The 24724-nt window shown below is 38.4% G+C and overlaps 1 protein-coding gene across 27 annotated transcripts in view; it reads right to left on the minus strand.

The window, feature by feature from the left end:
• C9H7orf25 (chromosome 9 C7orf25 homolog) overlaps positions 1–24724 on the minus strand; it is a 422474-nt gene that overhangs the window by 390942 nt on the left and 6808 nt on the right. For 26 of the 27 annotated variants that reach the window (XR_010842308.1, XR_010842310.1, XR_010842303.1 and 23 more), the window contains one exon: positions 17317–17390. The gene's annotated coding sequence lies outside the window, so the exon portion shown is untranslated. Of the gene's footprint in view, positions 1–12586; positions 12606–17316; positions 17391–24724 lie in introns of those variants that run through there. The other variant, XR_010842325.1, reaches the window with a different exon arrangement.

Consider the following 24724-nt stretch of genomic DNA (forward strand, 5'->3'; position numbering starts at 1 on the left):
GTCCAGTGGTTAAGACTTCATCTTCCAATGCAGGGGGTGCGGGTTCAATCCCTGGTCAGGGAGCTAAGACCCCACGTGCCCTGGGGCCAAAACACCAAAGCATAAAACAGGAGCAATATTGTAACAAATTCAATAAAGACTCTGAAAATGGTCCACATCAAAACAAAAAAATCTTTAACAAAAAAAAGGAATAGATACATACAACTGAATCACTTTGCTGTACACCTGAAACTAACACGACATTGTGACTCTACCCCAATATTAAATAAACATTTTTTTTTTTTTTTTTTTTTTTTTTTTTGCGGTATGCGGGCCTCTCACTGTTGTGGCCTCTCCCGCTGCGGAGCACAGGCTCCGGACGCGCAGGCTCAGCAGCCATGGCTCACCGGCTTAGTTGCTCGGCGGCATGTGGGATCTTCCCGGACCAGGGCACGAACCCGTGTCTCCTGCATTGGCAGGCGGATTCTCAACCACTGCGCCACCAGGGAAGCCCTAAATAAACATTTTTTAAAAAGACTAATATGAGAGGTTTCCCGTCATCGTGTCTTGTGAGTTTTGCTTATGGCAATTCTGCCCATGCTCCGGCCCTTGCCACAAAAGAGACAACCTACAGATTAACAGTGTTGAGACCCAATGACGGGCCATGGCAACAGGACGCCTGGGGCCAGGCTGTCTCCTTTACTGCATCAGGAACCACCCACCTTCGGTGGATTCACGGCCGTCCCCCAGACATTTCCCAAGGTCCTACTGTTTTAGAACTTGACTTACTCATTTCACTTTTCTAGCCAAGAACAAAATCTGCCTGCCTCTAAACTGAGACTCAGTTAAGAATGCCAGGCCATTTTTTCTTTCTAGCAACATTTAACCAACCAAACCATTTAGAAAGATTTACTTGGGATAATTTCTTCACATTTTCTAGCCTTGTTTTGGAACAACATTCGTCACATTGTGGGCACTTAATAAAGAGTTATTGGCTGTTTATGCCTGATTTCGATTATTTTCCCATTTTCTATGTCTGTCTCCATTCAACTTTGCCAATGAACCTCTTCCCCAAAAGCGCTGTAATTTCACTGCTCAGCCCTATCATCACATATTCCCTGCCTTCCTTCTACCCTCAAGATAATCTGGAAGTAATATACTGTTGTGTTTAACTTTGTTTCCCTTGCTATCCCGGTATGACTTTTTCTGACGCTTGGTGGTACACGTAAGGGTTGACCATCTACACCCTCTATCGATGTTGGATCTGGATAAATTTCATTACTTGGTGTCATTTGGCCCAACGTAACAATAAGCACCTATGAATAAGAAGGTTAAACCTGAATTAGGTAACATGCACCAGAATCTCTTAAAAGAAAAACAATGTGCCTCTTGGAGGTGTAAAAACCATTGAGGAGGAACCAATGTTAAAATTTCCTAAGTTCATACGTACATATGTACGGTACGAGTCACCCTCTTCTGAATTTGCAGAAGTTCCAATGTGCACTCAACTTCTTAAATAAGAATATCTCGATGCCCTGTACCTTGTAGACTTAGCTTTTTCAGTTTCTTTCCTTTCAACTCCTAGAGCTGGATATACCTACTGATTTGTCTACTGACTGATGTGACCAGGATTTTAAATCAAGGTGATGCTGCTGAATTGTCCACAAGACACACACGCGCCTTGTAGATCAGTGGCTGTTTGCACGCGTACGGCTGTGAAATAACCCCCTTCTCTCTGTGAAGCCGAAGAGGGTCTCCGGCCTGGCCCACCCCCTGCTAACCTACCTACAGACTCAAGGCCACCCTCACCTGTCACCATCCTTACACTTCTTTGGTTCTGACCCCCAGGTCCCGGGCCAGGAGCATCTAGTCTTCTGAAAGCATATCTGGTGGAAAGAGGGGAGAGGAAGAAAGAGAGGAGATGATGCAAGGAGAGAGGGAAGGGAAGCCCCCCACCATTCCCCTTCTCTGACCCCCACTTCAGTGCTGTCCTCAGTAGCAGCCAGAGGAAGAGAGGGGAGGGAGGAAGGCAAATAGGAAAGAGAGCTGTACCCACAGAGGAACTCCTTTGACCCCCATTCTCTGCAGCCTCATCTGCCTGCCCCTCACTTACACATCTGGAGCCCAGCCAGGCACAACCCCGGGACCCCCAACCAGTGTTCGGGCATGAAAGTGCGCCCCCCACCACCACCAGGGAAGATGTCCTCCGCCTCTCAATGCAAACTTCCCAGCACAATCTGCAAATGACCTTTCGTTTTTGTTTTTTTTTTGGTGGTACGCGGGCCTCTCACTCTTGTGGCCTCTCCCGCTGCGGAGCACAGGCTCCGGACGCGCAGGCTCAGCGGCCATGGCTCACGGGCCCAGCCGCTCCGCGGCATGTGGGATCTTCCCGGACCGGGGCACGAACCCGCGTCCCCTGCATCGGCAGGCGGATTCTCAACCACTGCGCCACCAGGGAAACCCCAAATGACCTTTTGGAACAAAGTGCTTTGTATTGTAAATAGGTACTATTTATATTCCTCCTTAACTTCTGGTATGCATATTTTTATACTTTCATTCATCTATTATATTATATTATAGCTATTTGAGTCCATCAGTGTCCTTATTTACATTTGAAGACAGGCTCCATCATTTTAACCATATTCCTGTTTTTAAAAACCAACTGTCTTAAAAAAAAAAAAAAAAAACCAACTGTCTTTTCTATCTACATTTTTAAAATAACATTTGGATAATTTTATTGTTAATGTTCCATTACAAACGTTCAAATTACCATATATATGTATATATAAAACACAGTGATCTTCATAAATTTCATATATATGAAATTTACATGAGGTTATGTATATTACATATATTTTTAATATATATTATATATATTATATTATATATGTAATATACAAAAAATGACACAAAGACTGAAAGAAGGTACTAAAATGTTAACTATAGGAGTGGAATTATGGAGTACTTTGAAGTCCTTTCTACTTTCTGTGGTTTCCAAAGTTCTTGTTAATACACATGTTACTTTTATACTTGGAAAAATAAACATAATACATATTTTAATATATGAATGTCTGTTAACGATGAAATCCTGGTTGAAACAAATAAAACCAGGGCACTTTTAGAAACAAAATTTTCCAAATTTGGATTTTCAGAAACAGAGTTATCTGTTACTATTACAATGCTTTTAAATATGACAGGAATTTAGAAACTGTCATAGTAGTAGAAACCTATAATTATAAGACAAAATTATTTTTGTCTTAAAATTAAAAGACAAAAGAAAAGTTACCTTTCCAGGGATTATCTGTAGTAGGAAAAAAATCTAGCTAATTCTTAGAAAAACAGACCCTTGTCTAGATAGATCTCTCAAGTAATAGGAAGTGTCGGTTGATGAAGTCTTACATCTTGGTGAATTTCCTGATTTAAAGATACATGTGCATTTTCATCATTTCTGAAGCGTATATGTGTTTCTAACTCAAAATCACGAGGGTTCCCATCCTGCCTGGTTATACCTGTTTGCAGCAGAGCTGTGTTTGCAGCAGATGGTGAGAACGGGAGTGAGCGGAAAAGAATTAGGAGAGCTGGTCCCTAGTCTAGCCACGGGACCAAGGACCCTGTCGCTGTGGGTTTGTCACTTACCCGCCCAGAGCCCCAGCTTCCTCACCTGAAAACTGAGTCCACCGGACTAAACACCTTGGTGTGTTGCTGTGAATCCCACACCTGTTCCAGGGAACCATCTGAACTGGTGACCGTGCTGTGTGGCCATAACTTCTCTGTCCCTCTCCCCGAGAAGTACACAGTTCTACGGTAGGAGAGCACCGGGAGCAGACAGTACCCTCAACAAGCTTTGGGAAAACGCTTCAAAGCACAGAAGAGCCACAGAGGGCAACCATATCATGTGATACGAGGGGCTTTGGTAGATGCAAAAGGAGCGACCAGAGAGAGGGAAATGTCCTCGGAGGAGACATTTATTGGTCTCCTTTCCCAAAGTCATGGGCAGTTGAAGGAATAAAGTGACAGCATTACACAAAGGAGTCCCCATTAAGACCAGCGATGCGCTAGGGCTGGTCATGGTGTTTGGGGAAGCTAAGACAGAGGAGTGGTTGGTAAAACCCCCTGGTGAAGATCTTAAAGAGGCCTGCTCGGGTATAAACTATTATATATAGAATGGATAAACAACAAGGTCCTACTGGATAGCACAGGGAACTATACTCAATATCCCGTGATAAACCATAATGGGAAAGAATATGAAAAAGAGTGTATACTGTACAGCAGAAATTAACACAACATTGTACATCAACTATACTTCAATAAAATAAATTGCAAAAAATAAAATAAATTTTTTTTTAAAAAAGAGGCCCACCCAGAACATCCGGCCCGGCTCCTGTTTATGTCTCAGTGATGCAGAGGCACCGTGGGACATGATGAGAGTCTCCGGTTCATGGGCGGGTGAAGATCCACAGCTGCTGTTGGGTCCAGATGCCCTACTAAAACATTGTGACAGGAAAGCTGCTGGTAGAGAGATCCGGGATGTAGGTGGTACATATTTTCCCAGGTGCAGGATGGGATTAGAGCAAAGAGAAACGTGAAACCTTTCAATAGAGCACACACTGGGCTGGTCATGGCAGGGACATCTCCAACCAAAGGGTTAAAAGGTTGCTATTATGTCTGCAGAGCAAGACAAATCCCCTAACAACTGAGATCCTGTAGAGGGATCAAATGTACATTAGGACCTCGGGATGTCAACCATCATCTTTCAAAGGAAAAATAAAGGGCTCATAAACCAAATTCCCTCACTCACATTTCCTGAATATCTAATTCGGAGGGCTAATTGGTGAGCCTTTTCCCAGCGCCTGTCTCCATGCCCTTTGGACTTTCCTTTTGTTTATTTAAAGATGTCTTGAATAATCTTCCTAAGGTCTTCTCTGACAGAATCAGCAGGATCAAGTGACAATCTCACAGGCCTTAAGGGACAGAACGATTTGGTTGAACAGATAACAAAAGCTTCATCAAGGAAACCCAAAATTACTTCGGTGGAACAATGATTCTAAGTTCACTCTCAATGAATTCTTGTGGATTTCTTTTCACGTATGTGACGAAGCAGACAGTCTGGGGTTTTTGCTTCCTGTCTCGTAAAGCGAAAAATAACTAATGATCGCACAAAAGTTTATTTAGTAATATTACAAATTTTATGGAAAATAGATTGCTACTTTGAGACTGGACCACAATATTTCTTCAGTGGTGTTCTCAAATTTCAAGGAAAGAAAACTCATAAAACTTTCAGAAATGGGCACCCACTGGTTCGAAGGGTGGTAGTGGGGTTTGTCTTCAGAAAGCCTCTTGTTTTATCCTTGGTTAGGCCTCGTTCTTGTAGAATAAAAGGCAGATACACAGTGTCTTCACTTGGCATGAAGGTAAAAATCTCTGGAAAGGAAAAGGTACATTCCTACAGAAAAAAAATAAATAAGGGAAAGGTACATTTCTATAGGAAACAAACCCACATTTTTCTCCTGTGAAGAAACTGGCCCTTTGGTCTAGGATGCCTGAAGACAGGTTTTCGGAGCTGATATGATTAATGCTCAATTTATATGTATTTTAATGGGGGAGGGGGAGGAGGAAGCAAATTCCTAAGCAATGTCCATAGAGTTTCACTCTTTTGCAATGATAACGTAGCATATGAGATGAAAATATCTAGAGGGACGTATAACCAAATGGTTGACAGAGAATATCCTTGGGGGTGAGACTAAGAAGGTCTTATTTTACATCTTTCTGTAAAATCTTCAATTTCTGCCCACTGGACCGGGCGTCTTAAATCCCAGTGTGCCTCTGAGCCTGGGCCATTGGGCCACTTGGGTGACAGAGGTGACCAGGTCCAACAAGGACCCAAGAAGGTGAGCCTGCTGTCCCGACAGCCCGATCGCTGCGGTTGAGAAAGTGCTCTGAGCACTGGGAACAGTCCAGACCCCAGGTGGCCTCGGGAATGTACTAACTAAGGCAGGAGAAACTATGAACTAGATTTTGGAAGAAATATGCAGTTTGGGGAAGAAGTAGGAATGGAGCGTAGCTCAGAAGACACACCTCATCTATTTCCCTCACACCTCTGCCTTCTGGACACATGCTCTCAGACAGGATAAATGTGGAGATGGTTCCCCCATGCCTCACTGAGGAAAGATGGAGGGAAAGGTGGGTGATGAATGACTGACTGGGCCTTGTCAGCTGAAAAGAAAAAGCACAACGTGAGAGCTGTGAGTTAAGTTTTATTTGGGGCAAAATGAGGACGATAGTCCCGGAGACAGCATTTCAGATAGCTCCGAGAAACTGCTCCAAAGGGGTAGGGGGGAAGGTCAGTGTTCTATATGGTTTTAGTGAAGTGGGGGGGGGGGGGGCACGCACACATGTTTTCTCAGAGGCTGGCTGCTAGTCACAAGGAGCAGATTCACCGTTAATGATTTTAGTGCTTTTGTAGATGTAAGAAGATGCAAGAATTGGGCTCATAAAATCCTCTCCTGCTCTGTAATAACCTATATGGGAAAAGAATCTAAAAAAGGGTGGATATATGTACAAGTATAACTGATTCACCACGCTGTACAGCAGCAAGTAACACAACATTGTAAATCAACTCTACTCCAATACAATTTTTTTTTTAAAAAGGAAGATTCACACACACACACACCGCACACACACCCCCCCCCCACCAAATTCCTCTCCTGAAAATATCTAACTATCTAAAGGCCTGTTCTGCCAGTTTTTCCCAGAGCACTGGGTGCCTCACTCCTGATCTCCACCCTGAACTCCTTTCAGGGGGTGCTGAAGGTCAGCAGCTGCAGTAGTTTGTGACTTAGTCCTTTTAGAGGCAGATGGCAACTGCCAGTTTGTAGTTGGCAGCTGGCTGAAGTCACAGGCGTTATGAATGAAACACAATATTAATTATCAGCTGCTGGAGCAGGATAACTCAGGTCAGCACTCCCTCCAGCCCTCATTTGATGTCTATATTATTTCTAGCTCAGCACCTGAATTGAGTTGCTTTCCAGTTGGAATTTGAGTTTTCTCTTTCCTCGTCACCGCAAACCCTTCGGAGAAGCTGACACTTTCAGAGCGAATGAATTTATGTTCGAGTTCTTAAAAACATAGTGCTTTTATACTCTAGTTGACTTTTGGCAGCCAGACATCTTAGCGTGTACTTTGCTTGTATTTTGCTATGATGATTCTGAAGTTGAAAATTTTTTTTTTCTGTACTTTCCGACTTAGGAGTTCATCGATAAGAAAATTTGTTCAGTATGACTGTTTCTTCCTTAATGAAAAGATTCTTCTTGAATGAAAAGTTTATTCTCTGTGTTGCTGGCTTGCAACTGTCCCATCCCTGGCTAAGCATAGAACACGTCAGTCATCTAAACCACTGTTTGGAGAGATTTGAGAAAGGAAAAGCAAGCATGGTAAAAGAAATTTCTTGAAATTTAAATATGCTGGGTTGACTATCATGTATTTCTGTTGATTTCTAGTTATAGGAAAGATTATTTCCCCTCTCAGGACACAATCAAATACAAGTGCCATATTTATGGAAAGGCATTGCCTTGATTTAACATAACAAATGCCTTATAATATACAAATTTGGTAAATTCATTATTTTCCAGACCTGGTTATCTGATCACTTGTATCAACATTTAGAGGCCAAGAGCAATTCTTATAAAAGGAAATGGAGGAGAGCTTGCATTAACTGGACCATGTGATGCAAGCATGATTATTTTTTTTTATTATTGAAGTATAGTTGATTTACAATATTGTGTTAGTTTCAGATGTACAGCAAAGTGATTCAGTTATATATATATATATTCAGATTATTTTGCATTACAGGTTATTACAAGATATTGAACATAGTTCCCTGTGCTATACAGTAGGTCCTTGTTTGTTATCTATTTATATATAGTAGTGTGTGTCTGTTAATCCCATACTCCCAATTTATCCCTCCCCCCTTTCCCCTTTGGTAAACGTAAGTTTGTTTTCTATGTCTGTGAGTCTGTTTCTGTTCTGTAAATAGATTCATTTGTATTTTTTTTAGATTCCACATATAAGTGATAATCATATAATATTTGTCTCTGACTTAGTATGACAAATCTCTAGGTCCATCCATGGCAGTATTTCTTTTTTTTTATGGCTGAGAAATATTCCATTATGTATATACATCTTCTTTATCCATTCATCTGTTGATGAACACTTCAGTTGCTTCTGTCTCTTGGCTATTGTAAATAGTGCTGCAGTGACCACTGAGGTGCATGTATCTTTTTGAATTAGAGTTTTCATCTTCTCCAGGTATTTGCCCAGGAGTGGGATTGCAGGATCACATGGCAACTTTACTGTTAGTTTTTTAAGGAACCTCCATACTATCCTCCATAGTGGCTGCACCAATTACATTCCCACCAACAGTGCAGGAGGACTCCCCTTTTCTCCCCGCCCTCTCCAGCATTTGTGATTTGTAGACTTTTTAATGACAGCCATATTCTGACAGGTTTGAGGTGAAGCTGTAGCTCTGATGTGCATTTCTCTAACAATTAGCAATGTTGAGCATCTTTTTACATCAGGCGTGATTTTTAGTGAAAGCAAACTTTTCCTAAAATAGTTTGTCATTGTCCCCTTTCTCTGACTTAACGGCCTTGATTTAGGAACGGGATAAATGCAGTTGAATGAAGAAAATAATCTAACAGAGAGTCCTGTTTCATTTGTTGTTGTTGTCATTGTTATTTTTCAGCGTTATCTCAAACTTTGCCACCCGAGAACCTAAGTCCAATGCTTACAGAAGAAATCACTATTCCGTCTAGCCAGGGCTCAGCAGATGATGACACTGTGGTTTATGTAGCCAGGTGAAAATGAAGCAACCACGGATGGACCATCTGCCCTCTCTCCCAGGAGACCAGTCAAGAGTCAATCCAGGAACCAGACGTCAGCAACGTCACCGACCTGGATGACGTGGTGGCTGCTCGGAGGCCGGCGGTGCCACTGCGGAAACACCAACAGACCCACCTGGGAGTTCCGCTGTCTGTAAGCACACTCTGCTCCCTGACTGCAGGTAGGGGCTCCTGGCTGACCCTCCAGATTTGTTCTGCTCACCCTGTTTCTGCCGGTTTTCCCTCTTCATTCATGTACCTTTTACAATCCACCAGTCTGCTTGGCTCCCACCCTACCACCCTTTTGACAAACATGGAAACGAAACAACCACTCTGCTGTGGTCAAGCCATCGCCTCACTCGGTTCTCAGAAATTCAAAAATCAGTGGGATTTATTAGCATCTCCCATTTGATTTTCTTCCTGCAGAATTTTCTTTAGAGCTGTAACCTTGCTCTACTGTCACATTTTTGTCCTTTGAAACAACGTTCTATGTTCGAGAAATCATGCAGGCAGAATCTATGTTCCCTATCTCCAATACACACTGCAAAACAGAAGGAGCAAGGGACACAGCACGGAATGCATGGGGCACCCTTTTAGGGGGCAGAAGTAAATTTACTTTCTGGTCCTTCCTCACACTATGCCCATTTGTTTTTCTTTTATAGACTAGGATCACAAGAATCTTCAACAGAAGAAATGCCAAGAAGGCTAGAATCTCACCAGATGGTGGCATTAATAATGGAACAAACTAGAACTGATGACAGAGACATCAAGTCTGAAAATGACACAAAGAATATAAATACTGTGAGACGGCTTCCCCCCTCCCCAATTCTGCCTCTTGCCAAATCGTTTCATTTCTTCCACATCATCCGTGGTAAAATACGGAACCCAGAATCACGCATCACGTCCCAAAACGCTCTGCAAGTGATATTGTATGGTTCACTCCTTTTTCTCATACGTGACTTTAAATAATAAATTGATGGTTATTACAATCGCAGGACATTTAATAGGAGCTTATTTTACTTGTATCACCACTTTGATGCAAAAAAGGATTGAGGGTGGTTTATGAGGTGAGAAGGGAAAAGGGTAAACTAAGGCCAGAACTTTACCTAGAATCAGAACTGAAGTAGACCTCTAGGAACGAATGCCATGCAGTTCCCCTCGCTCCACCTGGGTGACCCTAATGTGTGTGGCCTCTCTCCCACCATCATCTAACCCAAGCACCCCCCTGTGGTTGGGCAGGGGTAAAACTCAGAATTTAGTTAGCAGATGGCAAGCTGCACACATGTAGATGAACAGTCTTGAATCTGGAGACCAAGATCCATTTGTAAATCTCTGAATTGTTTGCCATCAGCGTTGTAACTCCCCTGACCCACATACGACCTATCTGCCCACAAAAGTCCCAACCTCCCCGACTCCACACTCCCCACCCGCAAAGACACACAGACATACGGGAAAGGTATCCCAAGTCTATGTACTCTTCATCACAGACACTGAAAATGACCCTCATTAAAATTGTTAGGTATCCCCTAACAATACCTGCCCTGTTCTGGAAGCTGTGTGGTCATGCAGTGCCATTCTCAAGGTCCTCTACTTGCCGTGTCTGAATTATTGCCAGAATTATGACCAGGAGTTAAGAAAAGGGGAGTAATTATTTTAGGATTCAAACAAAAATCAGAAGGAATTGAAATTCTCAAAATGAAACGCAGTTGAGGTGCAAAATAATAAAGGGTCGAATGGTGCAAAAGAAAGGGTTCCCAAAGTTTGGGTGTGTGCAGCATATGTAGTATATATAATATACATGTATAAATTATTCCAAAAAGAAATAATCAGCATGAAAACTCAAAGCAATCATATGTAAAGTATATAAAAAGTATGACAACTAGCAAGGACTGTTGCTTACTAGGCCTTATTTATTATGTGTCAGATTCTGCTTTAAATGCTGTCCATACAGTGTCTTATTTCATTTTAATCCTCATAGGAACCGTGTAAAATAGATACTATTCTTATTTTGCAGATAAGGAAACTAAAGCTTGGTGAGGTTAAGTCACTTGCTCAGGGTTCACGCCAAGAGCAGCAAAATGAGGAATCAAATCAGGGCCTGCCTGCCTCCCAGGTGATGTCTGACCATTACCTTGTGCTGCCTCCCAGTGGCAAGAGCTGGTAATTACCAAACCTGAATTCTAGCTGTTCCTCCTTCATTTCTCTAAAACGGTTTCTACCTATAAGATGAGATGGGTTGGGCAAAAATGATCTCCAAAGTCCATTTTTTATCCAGCATTCTTCATTGCACCAGATTTGCAAAAATATGTCCACGTATCAGATTGATTCTTAAGTATCCTGACCGCATGATCACATTGATGGCAATTTATTCAGCCTGGAATTTATAAATTACACATTATGACTAATTTGTGTCACCTTTGCATTCTCGGCACTGGGAACAGTTGTCTTTCACACCAGAGGGCCTCAGAAACGACTAGCACATCCTCAGGGACCTATGTAAGACCATTAAGCCACCTCCACACTTGTCTTTTTTCAAAAAAGGAAAGAAAAACTGGGGAAAAAATGGAGCTAATGGAGCTAGAATTGAAGTTAAAGATAATTTATTGAGTTCACTCTCTTTGTTTTATAAGTGATTAAATTAGGCCCAGAGACGACATTTTTGTTATATCGATATTGGTATTACCAGTATTATTATTACTATTGTCATCATTTTCATCTTCTAAGGGTCCTACTGGCTGAGAATTCTTCCTTCTTTATTCACTGTGAAATATCCCAGAAGAAGTGTCAGAGGCTCTTGCCTTTTTTTTCTGAGCTGGAGATTTAGGAACCACAGCCCTCTGCCCTCTTTTAGTCCCCACTACACACACACACACACACACACACACACACACACACACAACTCATTCAGCAATTCCACCCTTAATCTTTAGATTATGAACAATTATTTTCCTTAGTGTATACAGTTTTGAGAAAAAATTACTTACAAAAATTTGGGGTGGGGGGACTTCCCTGGTGGCACAGTGGTTAAGAATCCACCTGCCAATGCAGGGGTCACGGGTTCGAGCCCTGGTTCAGGAAGATCCCACATGCCACAGAGCAACTAAGCCCCTGCTCCACAACTACTGAGCATGCACTCTAGTGTCGAGCCACAACTACTGAGCCCGTGTGCCACAACTACTGAAGCCCACACGCCGAGAGCCTTTGCTCCACAACAAGAGAAGCCACCGCAATGGGAAGCCCATGCACCGCAACGGAGAATAGCCCTCGCTCATCACAACTAGAGAAAGCCCGCATGCAGCAACGAAGACCCAACGCAGCCAAAAAATCAATAAATAAATTTATTTTAGAAAAAAACTAGGGGGAGGTTTTGTATTTAAAGGAAGAAAACCATGCAACATGTACACACACACGTGTGCATGTGTATAATTGCTATGTCTGTGTTGTAGGTATGTGTTGTGTTTGCTATACACCTCTCTGGTAGAAGGAGTTGTCATCAAAGAAATAAGACAAAATGCTCCATTTGAAATTAATTTTAGTTTGGACTTGTAGTCATTTTATATGACTCCTTAAACCCTCTGGTAACATATCTGACAGGTGGAGGAGAAAAAAAAGATTATTTCCTGAAATGAAATCTTTTGGATTAAAAGTGTTTATCTCCTGGGATAATCCTAGTGTCTAAATTGGAAAATCTTTTATACTGATGTTTGTATTGCTTTCTTCTTAGAAAGATCCAAAGAACCAGACAAAACTCTGCAAAGAGACTGAAAAGAGTAGATCACATCCAAAGAAGTCCATTCAAATTACAATGATATGAGAAGATAATGCCCCTAAAACCTGCATGTAGTTCAGTAATGAAGAAAAAATGGGAGAGTCATTCAGTTAGGCCTGGTGGAATTGCTCCCAGGCTCAGAGTCCTCCACAGGATCGTTCATATCTGGTTATAGATGAGAAAAAGTGTGAGAAGGATCACACAAGATGTTTTGGAACCAAGCCTGGAAGTGGTGTTTATCACCCCCACCCATAATCCATAGCCCTGTCCAACTTCAGAGGAGGCTGATAAATGTGCTTCCACTGTGTGCTCAGGAGAAAATGTAAATAGGGTTTGATAAACATAATAGCATTTTCCCAGTCACACACACACACACACAAATTACAAAGTAGAAGATTTAGCAATACATTATAAACAAAAGACGAACGTCCGTCATATACAAAGAGTACCTATAAGTCGATTTAAAAAAATAGAAAAACATAACAAGAAAAATGCTCAAAAACTGTAAAGTAATTCAAAGCAAATGAAGTATAAATGGCCAATAAAGCCATCAACAATCTCCCTCACAATTAAATGTATATTCCTTTAGAATATTTAAAAAGTTTTAATCAGATTTATTAAAATTTTCAAAAGGTTGTATAATACTTTGCATTGATGGGTATGTGGGTTAAAGACACCTTCAGAAATGAGTTACGCAAGTGTAAATTGGTACAATTTATTGGAGGACAATTTGGCAGTAAGTTTCCATTTCAGTTTTAATACTTTCAATCTCAATTTATTTTGGCAATAAAATTCTATTTCAATTTTAATACTTTAATTCTATTGTTAGGAATTTATGTTTAGGGCAAGGTAGGGTGTCCAATTTGCCCAGGACAGCCTAGTTCAACAGGGACATCCCTGTTGTCTTACCATCTTCTTTTATTTTCAGACATTTCTCAGTTTAGACAGTAAGTTACATGACACTAGCCCTATCAAACCAAAAACCAAACATGGACACGATCAAGGTAATTCACAAGTAAATGAACTGCCTACCAAAACAAAATTGAACAGTTTTTAGAGGAAGAACCTCTATAACTCATCATCTACAATGTCCAGCAAAAAAAAAAAAAAAAAAAAAAAAAAAAAATCAGTAATTACTAAGCAAGTGGAGAAACAGGAAAAAGTTACAGATAATTGGGAGACAAAATAATCAACAGAAACACATCAATAGAAGGTCCAGATTTGGGAGTTAGCAGACAAGGACTTAGTTAAAAAATATTTTTAATGGATTAAAATATGAGAAATTTTATCATATATCTGTATATATTATATATGTATTGTGTGTTTTCCCTTCCCTTCTTTTGAATATATCTTTTTGGATATATTCATCCACATGCATATAAATTACACATAGGACATTTACCACAGACCATCTTGTAGGCTCATATAGCAAGTCTCAACAAATTTCAAATGATTTAAATCGTACATTATATATCCTTTCACCATAATGAAGTACATAAATGAGTACTCAATAACAGAAAGTTAAATAGAAACAGAAAAGCAACACTTGGGAATTTAAAAATATTTTGAGCTGAAAGATAAAGAAAATACAGTAAACCAAAATGTATGGGATACCACAAAGGTTGCTTCAAGGAATATTAATAGTTTTAAATACATATAAAAAGATTGGAAATCACTCATCTAAGTCTCCAACTCAAGAAATGAGGGAAAGACCAGTAAATTAAACACAAGGATAAGAAAAGGAAGGAAATAATAAGTGTAAAAGCAAAAATCAATGAAATATAATATGGAAAGTCAACAAAACCAAAAGTTGCTTCTTAGAAAAATGTAATAAAATTAATAACCCCTAGCTAGACTAGTCAAGGGAAAAAGAGAAGAAAATACAGGTGATCACTATGAGGCATAAAATAAGAAATATCACACCATCTTACAGATATTAAAAAGATAATACAAAGATGCTGTGAAAAACTTCATGCCAATAAATGTGAAATTTTTATGTCAATAACTTAGATGACATGAAAAAAAATCTTTGAAATCCCAATTTACCATAACTGGCACAAGATGAAATAGAAAATGTGAACAATACTGAATCTGTAATAACACATATTTTTATTCAAAAATCTTCCCCCAAAGAAAACTTTAGGTCAGATGGCTTCACTGGTGAATTATCTCGAATATTTAAGAAAAACCTAAGACCCGTCATAACCAAACCCTTAAAAGAGAGAAAGAAAATAAAAAGAGGGAATCCATTCCAATTCATTTTATGAAGCCATCAGAATGTTGATTCCTAAACCTGTAAATAAATACATTATAAAAAAGGAAAACCACAGGCCAATATATTTTGTGAACATAGAACACAACTTTAGTAAATCAAATGCAGGTATATGTAAAAATAATACATCTTGACCAAATGGGGGTTATTCCAGAAATAAAGGACTAGTTTAACATATGAAAGCCAATGTAATTAATGACATTAACAAAATAAATGAGAAAAATGAGAAAATTCAAATAAACCTACAAACAGACTATTGATAATTAAGAAATTTATCAAGGGTCCTGGATCACTATACAAAAATCAGTTGTATTTCTATATGAGAGTGACAAACAAGCAGAAAATAAAATTTAGAATTACCATTTACCATAGCATCAAAACATAACATATCTCTAAATAATCTAATGAAAGATGTATAAAATGTCTACACTGAAAACTGCAAAGCATTAATGGGAATTTTTTTAATAGACTAAAGTAAATAGAAGGGTGTATCCTAATCATTGACTGGAAAATTCAATGTTGTTAAGATATCAGTTCTCCCAAAATTGATTTATAAATTCAGGGAAATTCTAATAATATCCTAATTGTTTTTCTTTTTTGTTGGGGAGCTGGGTAGAAATTGATAAGCTGATTCTAAGATTTATATGGAAGTGCAAAGGACCTAAAATGCCCAAGGAAATACTGAAGAAGTAGAACAAAGCTAGTACATTTAATCCACTAGATATAAAACATACTTAAAAAACCACAGAAATTAAGACAATGCAGTACTGTTACTAGAATACACAAAGAGACCAATATATAGAGATAAGAGTTCAGAACAGATGCACAAGTCTCCTGCATCTCATTTGTGAGGGAGGAACTCCACTGCAATTCAGTGGGAAAAGGTACATGGGGCTGGGTCAGTTGGACAGCTATACAGAAAAAACAAACAAACCTTGACCCCCTACCTTATACCAACCTAAATATAAAAGTTGAGGCAACTTATAAAAGAAATATAGGAGAATAATACAGGAGAATATCATCATAAGAGTAGGCAAATATTTCTTAAACATGCAACAAAAACTACTAATAAAAAATAAAATATAATTAAATTGGACATCATTAACAGAACATGCATTCACGAAACAACACAAGACAGTGAAAAAGAAAACCATAGAATGAGAGGAGATATGTGCAATACATGCTTTAACAACAGACTCATATTCAGAATATATAAAGAATTCCTACAAATTAATAAGGAGACACAGACAAGCCAATTACATGATAGGAAAAACACTTGAACTTTACCATAAAAGAATATTAAAGTGGCCAAAATAAGCACAAAAGTTGCTCAATATCATCAGTAAGAAGAATTACAAATTAAAAGTACAATGAGATAACACTTTCCATTCAGTAGAATGGCTAAAATAAAAAGACTGAAAATACTGGGTGTTTGATAGTAATGCGGTATAACTAAAACACTTACATTGTTTCTAATAGTGTCAATGTGTACCCCCACTTTGGAAAAATGCTTGGTGGTACTTTGCAAAACTAAACATGCATATACTCTGCAACCCAGCAATTCCTCTTCTAGGTATATACCTAATAGAAATGAGTGCATATGTTCTATAAAATACACATAAAACAACATTCATAACAACTTTATGCATAATAACTAAAGGCTGGAAACAACACATTTTCATCAATATTAGAATGAAAGTAAGTCTTGTGTCCATACAATAGAGCCCTAGAGAAATGAAAGATAACTACTAGTGCATGCAACAATATTAATGAATCCTGAGGAAAAAATATTGAGTAACAGAGGCAGAAACGAAAGAATACATAATGTATTACTCCATTTATATAGAATGCAAAACAAATAAGACCTATCCAGGTCAGAATAATGGTTACTTCTAAGGGTAATGTTTCTGATTGGAAAGAATAATTAAATAAGCAATTGGAGATATTAAATAACATCTCAGAAAACAGATAAACAATAAGACGAAAATAAGAACTGACCTAATTCAGTTAAGAATTTGAGATAAAAGACAAAACATCTCAGAAATAAAGATTAAATTACTAGGTGCCTAAGGGAGAATAGGATGACCAAAAAAATGTCATAAGGGACATCACAAATAGAAATCACAAGTAGGAATGAGAAAAGCCAAGAAAACGGAAGCAGAGAGGAAAGAATGCAAATCAAATCTAACACAAATATAAGTAGAATACCCAAAGAAGAAAAAAGGAAATACAAGAACTAGAACTAATATGTAAAACTATAATTTAAGAAAACTTTCCTGAAAAAAAAGAAGTACTGAATCTACATATTAAAAAGGTATAGCACATATATGAAAATAGACTCCAAGTCATAACCAAAGAAATTATTATAATTTACAGAAAAAGTCTTCTGAACCTCCAAGGAAAATGACCAAATCACTTACCAAAGGAAGAAAGTCAAGTTGGCATCAGGTTTCTTGACAGTAACGTTTACCGCAGGAATATAATGGAGAAACATCTACAATAAAACAAGAAAAGAAAGTGTGCAATGAGGCTTTTATATCCAATCAACCTTCCTTCACATATCAAAGCTACAGAAAAACAGTTCTGAACATGCAAAAACTCAGGGGATATGACCCATGAGCTCCTTTTGACGAAGTTCATACTTGGAAAAACTGGTAAAAGGAAATTAGTAGTGAGCATTAAATATATTTAACTGAAGATCTAAGACTAAAACAAAGGTGAGAATAAGGGTGAAAGAACAGTATGTAAACATTAAACCACCTGACAAAGTAAAAACAGCACAACTAAAAAGGAGAAAAAAAGAAAGGAAAAAGTATGATTAGTTCCTTGATTTACTTGTAAATAAGTGTTGGGAAACAGATTATATCATTTCAAGCTAAAAAAATAAAATAACAAGAGCCAAATAGCAGAAAGAGGGAGAGAGGGGAGAAAGGATGCAAAGGAGGGGAGGGGAAGGGGAGGAGAACTGAGGGGAGGGGACAGGGGAGACAAGGAAGAAGGGGAGGAAGGAATGAAGGAAGGAAAAAAACATGAAATGAATAAAAATGGGTTTCTATGGGGGTGGAGGGAAATGATGTGAGAGAGAGAGATAGAAACAATATTTTTCTGATGACACATTTATATAGTTTTCACTTTTGAACCACATAAATTTACATATTTTAAAGAATAAAATTAATTTTTAAAACTCTAAAATCAATAGTAAACTGATACTAGTGAACCTAACTAGATATGTAATTAGTAACATAACACTGCAAGGAAAGAAATTGTTACATGACTTTAAAACAGTACTTTAACCATATCTCTTTAATGGGCTATAAGGACAAGAACTACAAAGAAATATTCACATTTATTTAGTGACTTTATTATAATCAGAATAATAGAATTTTGAAATTTTTAATGTATATTGTAGCATAAGTCAAATAAGCAATCTTGTTAGGAAGAAAAGATCTTCAGAGCAGGAGAAAAGAGTTTGAAATTAATATTAAGTAAAATCTTATAATGTTGATTTAATTTGATGACATCAATATAATTACTTTGAAATATGTAAACACTTTCATCTTTATGCTTTGAAAGTGCCCAGGAGAAATGATGCCCTAGCCATCAGAATACTGTTTTGAAATGCCATTGGTTATTAAAGGTTCCTTGAAGAAATAGCTGATTCCAGGTCTCTGGTAGAATAGTACAGGTAATTTTGAGACATCTCATTCTGCCAGAAAGCAAGAAAATGAAGATAATGTAATTACATCAAAAAGACACAGGGAAGTCAAAAGGGTTCCTACTGGCCAAAGTTTGAACAACTTAAGCATCAAAAAGCATAATAAAAGGGCAACATGAGAAATCCTGTGGTGATAGATATGTTCTATATCTTACTATGCTATTGTACTATAAGTTTTGCAAGATGTTACTACAGTATTGGGGGAACTGTGTAAAGGGTACATGGATTCTGTCTGTATTATTTCTTACAACAGCACATGAATCTATAATGATCTCAAAATTTAAATTTTTATTTAAAAAAGAATAATGAAAATAAGAATCGAGCAGAAATCAATGACAGTGAAAATAGGAAATCAACAGAGAAAAATCAGTAAAACCAAAATCTGATTTTTTGAAAGGATCAACAAAATCAATCCCTCTAGCCAGGTTAACTAAGAAAAAATGGAGGAGTTCACAAATTAATATCAGAGATGAAAGAGGAGACATTATTACAGAACCCATGGACATAAAGATAAGAAATGAACACAGTGAACAACTCTATGCCACGAATGTGATAACCTAGATGAAACAGACTATTCCTTGAAAGATACAATCTGCCAAAATTCTCACAAGAAGAACAGACAACATGTATAGGCGTATATATACAAAATAAATTGCTTCAAGAATTAATAACCTTCCAAAACAGAAAGCACCCAGCCCAGATGGGCTTACTAGTGAATTCTATCAAACACTGATGGAAGAAATTATGCTAATTTTCTACAATCTTTCAGAGGATAGAAGCAGATGGAACAATTCCTAACTCATTATATGAGGCCACCTTTATCCTAATACCAAACAAAGACAAAGACATTATAAGAAAGGAAAACTGCAAACCAATATTTCTCATGAACACAAATGTAAATATCCTCAAAAAAATTAGCAAATTGAGTCCAACAACATATAAAAAGAATTACGCACAATGACCAAGTGGGATTTATCCCAGGTGTGCAAGGCTTGTTCACCATTCAAAAATCAATTAATGTAATCTATCAAAACACTAAAAAAGAAAAATCACATGATTATATCAATAAGTGCAGAAAAAGCATTTAACAAAATCTAACACCCATTTATGATAAAAACTCTCAGGCTTCCCTGCTAGCACAGTGGTTGAGAGTCCTCCTACCGATGCAGGGGACACGGGTTCGTGCCCCGGTCCGGGAAGATCCCACATGGAACGGAGCGGCTAGGCCGGTGAGCCCTGGCCGCTGAGCCTGCGCATCCAGAGCCTGTGCTCCACAACAGGAGAGGCCACGACAGTGAGAGGCCGCGTACCGCAAACAAACAAACAAAAAACTCTCAGTAAACTAGGAATAGAGGGAAGCTTTCTTAACTTGATAAAGAATAGCCAAAAAATCCCACAGCAAACATCATACTTAATAATGAGAAACTCAAAATTTTCCCACTAAGACCAGGAACAAGCCAAGGATATATCCTCTTCTTTTCAATGTCATACTAGAAGTCCTAGCTCATGCAATAAAATAAGATAAGGTAATAAAAGGTATACAAACTGGGAAGGAAGAAATAACACTGTCCTATTTCTCAGATGACATGATCATCTATGTAGAATATTTGAAAGGATTAACAACAACAACAACAAATCTCCTGGAAATAATAAATGATTATAGCAAGACATCAGAATACACTTTAATATACAAAAGTCATTCACTTTCTTATATATCAACAATGAACAAGTAGAATTTGAAATTAAAAACACAATACCATTTACATTAGCACCCACCAAAATTAAATACTCAGGTATAAATCTAACAAAATATGCATAAGATCTATATGAGGAAAACTACAAAACTGATGAATGAAATCAAAGATCTAAATAAATGGAGGGATGTTCCATATTTATAGATAAGAAGACTCAATATTGTCAAGGTATCAGTTTATCTCAGCTTGATCTATAGATTTAATGCAATCTCATTCAAAATCCCAGCAAGTTATTTTGCATATATTAACAATCAATTCTAAAGTTTATAGAGAAGCAAAAGATCTAGAATAGATAACAAAATATTAAAGAAGAATAAAGTTGGAGGACTGAAACTACCTGGCTTCAACACTTATTATAAAGCTACAGTGATCAAAACAGTGTAGTATTCACAAAGCAAAAACCTAGACTAGATACACAAATGATAAAGAGAAAGGAATCTAAGCACACTACTACAGAAAATCAACCAATCACAAAGGAAGAGAGCAAAGAAAGAAGGAAAAAGGAATTACAAAACAGTCAGAAAATTTAACAAAATGGAAATAGTAAGTCCATACCTAATAATAATTACTTTAAATGTAAATGTACTAAATTCTCCAATTAAAATACACAGAGTGGCTGAATGGATAAAAACAAACAAACAGAAAATTAAGACCAAACTATTTGCTGTCTACAGGAGACACAGTTCAGCTTTAAGTACACACAGAGATTGAAAGTAAAGACATGGAAAAATATATTCCATGCCAATGGAAATGAAAGAAAGCAAGGGTAGCTATACTCATATCAGACAAAATAAACTTTAAGCCAAAGACTGTAAAAAGATACAAAGAAAATCATTATATAATGATAATGATATCAAGAGGATATGACATTTGCAAATATTTATGCACCCAACATAGGATCACCTAAACATACAAAGCAAATATTAATGGACCTGAAGGGAGAACCAATCACACTCTTTGGTATTTGCAAAAAGGAGTTGAAAATTTATGTCCATACAAAATCCCACACATGGATGTTTATAGCAGTTCAGTTCATAATTGCCAAAAGTGGTTAGCAATGAAGAGGTCCTTCTCTAAATGAGTGGATAAACTGTGGTATATCCAGACAATGGAATATTATTCAGCACTGAAAAGAAACCCGCTATCAACTCATGAAAAGACAGGGAGGAACCTTATAGGCCTAATACTACATGAAAGGATCCAGTCTGAAAAGCCTGGATGATTCCAATTATATAACATTCTGGAAAAGGCAAAGCTATGTAAGCAGTAAAAAGATCAATGGTTGGGTTTCCCTGGTGGCGCAGTGGTTGAGAATCTGCCTGCTAATGCAGGGGACACGGGTTCGAGCCCTGGTCTGGGAGGATACCACATGCCGTGGAGCAGCTGGGCCCGTGAGCCACAACTACTGAGCCTGTGCGTCTGGAGCCTGCGCTCCACAACAAGAGAGGCCGCGATAGTGAGGCCCGCGCACTGCGATGAAGAGTGGCCTCTGCTTGCCACAACTAGAGAAAGCCCTCACACAGAAACGAAGACGCAACACAGCAGAAATAAATAAATTAACTAATAAACTCCTACCCCCAACATCTTCTAAAAAAAAAAAAAAGTGTAAAAAAAAAGATCAATGGTTGCCAGGAGTTTGGGGGAGGTTGGAAGGAGGGATGAATAGGTGAGGCACAGAGGATTCTTAGGGCACTGAAAATACTCTGTGATACCATAATGATGAATACATGTCATGATACATTTGTCCAAACCCATAAAATGTGCAACACCAAGAGTGAACAGTAATATGAACTATGAACTTGGGGCGATTATGAAATGTCACTGTAGGTTCATTAATTGTAGCAGATGTACCACGCTGGTGAGGGATGATAATGGGAGGGTTGTGCATATGGGGGTCAGAGAGTATGTTAATCCTTGAACAACACAGGTTTGAACTGCACGGGTCCACTTATATGCAGATTTTTTTCAATAAATAGGGACTGCAGTACTACACAATCTGCAACTGGTTGAATCCTTGGATGTGGAACTGCCTATACAGAGTGCTGACTATAAAGTTATATGTGGATATTTGATTGCTTGGGGCTCAGCACCCAAACCCCTGCATTTTTCAAGGATCAGCCAGCTATGGGAAATCTCTGTACTTTATTAATCTCTGTATCTTTATCCTCTCAGTTTTGCTGTGAACCTAAAATTTCTCTAAAAAAAAAAATAAAGTCTTGGTGAAACCGAGCAGGACCCTGTAGGGCTCCTGGGCACAAAAGTCTTTCCATGTCCCCTGTTTCTTGTTTGTATGAAATAGGCTTCCTTCAGCCTCCATGACCTTCCCTGAGTTCCAAAGGGTAGGTTCAAATAGTTGCCAATCAGAGTAGTGAGGGGTTGAGGAGACAAGGGAGGAGCAGTCAAGAAACAAGAGTGTAGCCTTGGGGCAGGGTCCTGGTTCCCCCTCAAGGAATACCTAACACTACCTCAAGGATACCTTTGGAACAGGGTCCCGGTTCCCCCTCAAGAGATACCTAACCCTACCTCAAGGATACCTAACACTATCTTTGGGCTCTTCTACAGAACTAAAACCCCCACCAAATGGAAGATGTTAACTACTTAATGAAGCATTCTTCATTCCAGAGAGAAGGTCATAGAAGCCCATCACAAAACCACCTGAAGCCAGATGACCTCTGGATGGAAAGAATGCAGGCCTTGCAGGCACCCTGATCTTTATCAGCAGCACTGCTCCTTGATCATAATACTCCCCACCAACCCCCCTGGCTCGGGACACACTGTTTTGAGGGCATTAGCCTGCCTTTGCCTGGAAAAGCAATAAAGTTATTCCTACTTCATCCAAACTCTGTCTCCGAGATTCAGTTTGGTGCCGGCATACAGAGGCCAATTTTCGGTATCATTAGTAAAAAAGAAAATACAATGAAATAAATTATTATAACAAAAAATAAGTGTAGTTGATTTGGGCACATTTAAATATATAATAACTCATGAGTCCAATATGGTACTCACAAAATAGAATCTCCCTCCAAAAAATTCATTGCTGTTATTGAAGGTGACTATTACACCAACCCCATACTCTGAAAACCATTCATTAGAGAAAAGGAATTAAGGATACCCTGACATTCAAGAAGAAACTATATTTCAGAACAACCTAATGGCCCCAGCTCATAGGGAAAGCTTTTCAGTACCCTTACAGAAGAACGATACCTAATAAGTATAAAGGAAATGGTAGAAGTGGGAAAATCACCATTTTGCCACTCTGAATGAAATAACTGATTCAAGGTTATAATGATTACTGCATGCTAAAATCATCAGGTGAAAGGACAACGGGGAACTGAGTATTCACATAGTGCAAAAGTATTATTTCATAGTTAATTTACTAGTCCCAAGGGGAAAAAACATCACTTTACAATGGAAAGTTCTGGCTGTCACCACTTTATCCAAAGGGACAATACTTAACATTACTAACAGTGGAACAACCAGATATGATACGACCCCTGGTGTAATGCAAATGAAGAATACAGTATCACCTATAAAATATTTAAGCCAGCTTTTAGATCTCATTCTCAGTTTACAGGAAATAAAATTTACCACCAGAAACAATTAGATAAATCAAGAATATAGGATATCCTGTAAGACAACGGTCCTGGTATCTTCAAAAGCCAAAGTCATGAAAGAGTGAGATTATGTGTTAAATCAAAATAGAATTATGAAATATGAAAGCCAAAAGTGACGCCTAGTGTTTGACTGGATCCTGGTTAGACAGAACCCCTGACATCAGAATATGAACTGGGCATTAGATGATGTTCAGAATTATTGCTAATTTTCTTAGGTGTGCTCATGGAATCATGGTTGTGCAAAAAAATGTTCTTTCTGGAACTGAATACTGAGGGAGGTATAGGTAAAACATCATGGTGTCTGTAACTTATTTGAAAATATTTCAGCAAAAGAAAAAGTTAAATAGGGCAAAATAATAACACCTGTTTAACTGAGGTGATGGATAGATGAACGCTCATACTCTATTCTAATTGTTTTTCTGTACATTTGTAAACTGTATTTATTGCTTCTCTCCCATTTTGTCTATTCTTCCTTTTGGGGACAAATAAACCTTAATGGCAGTTAGAAATATTTTCTAATACACGAAAGGAAAAGCCAACTCCAGTGGCTTAAATATATCGGGGTTTTATATTTTCTCTCAGCAAGAAGTCCTGAGGAAAGCTGACATCAGCACCAGAGTCTATGACGTTCCCTCGGCCTTCCTCTCATCCTCATAAAATCATTTATTCAGTCACAAGGTGGAGATTTCCCCGACTCTACTGTTTCCTTGGCGCACTAGCTATCATTCCTCCATGGGGCAAGCCT

This window comes from Kogia breviceps, chromosome 9 (genome assembly GCF_026419965.1).
Source record: "Kogia breviceps isolate mKogBre1 chromosome 9, mKogBre1 haplotype 1, whole genome shotgun sequence".
Classification (NCBI taxonomy): Eukaryota; Metazoa; Chordata; class Mammalia; order Artiodactyla; family Physeteridae; genus Kogia; species Kogia breviceps.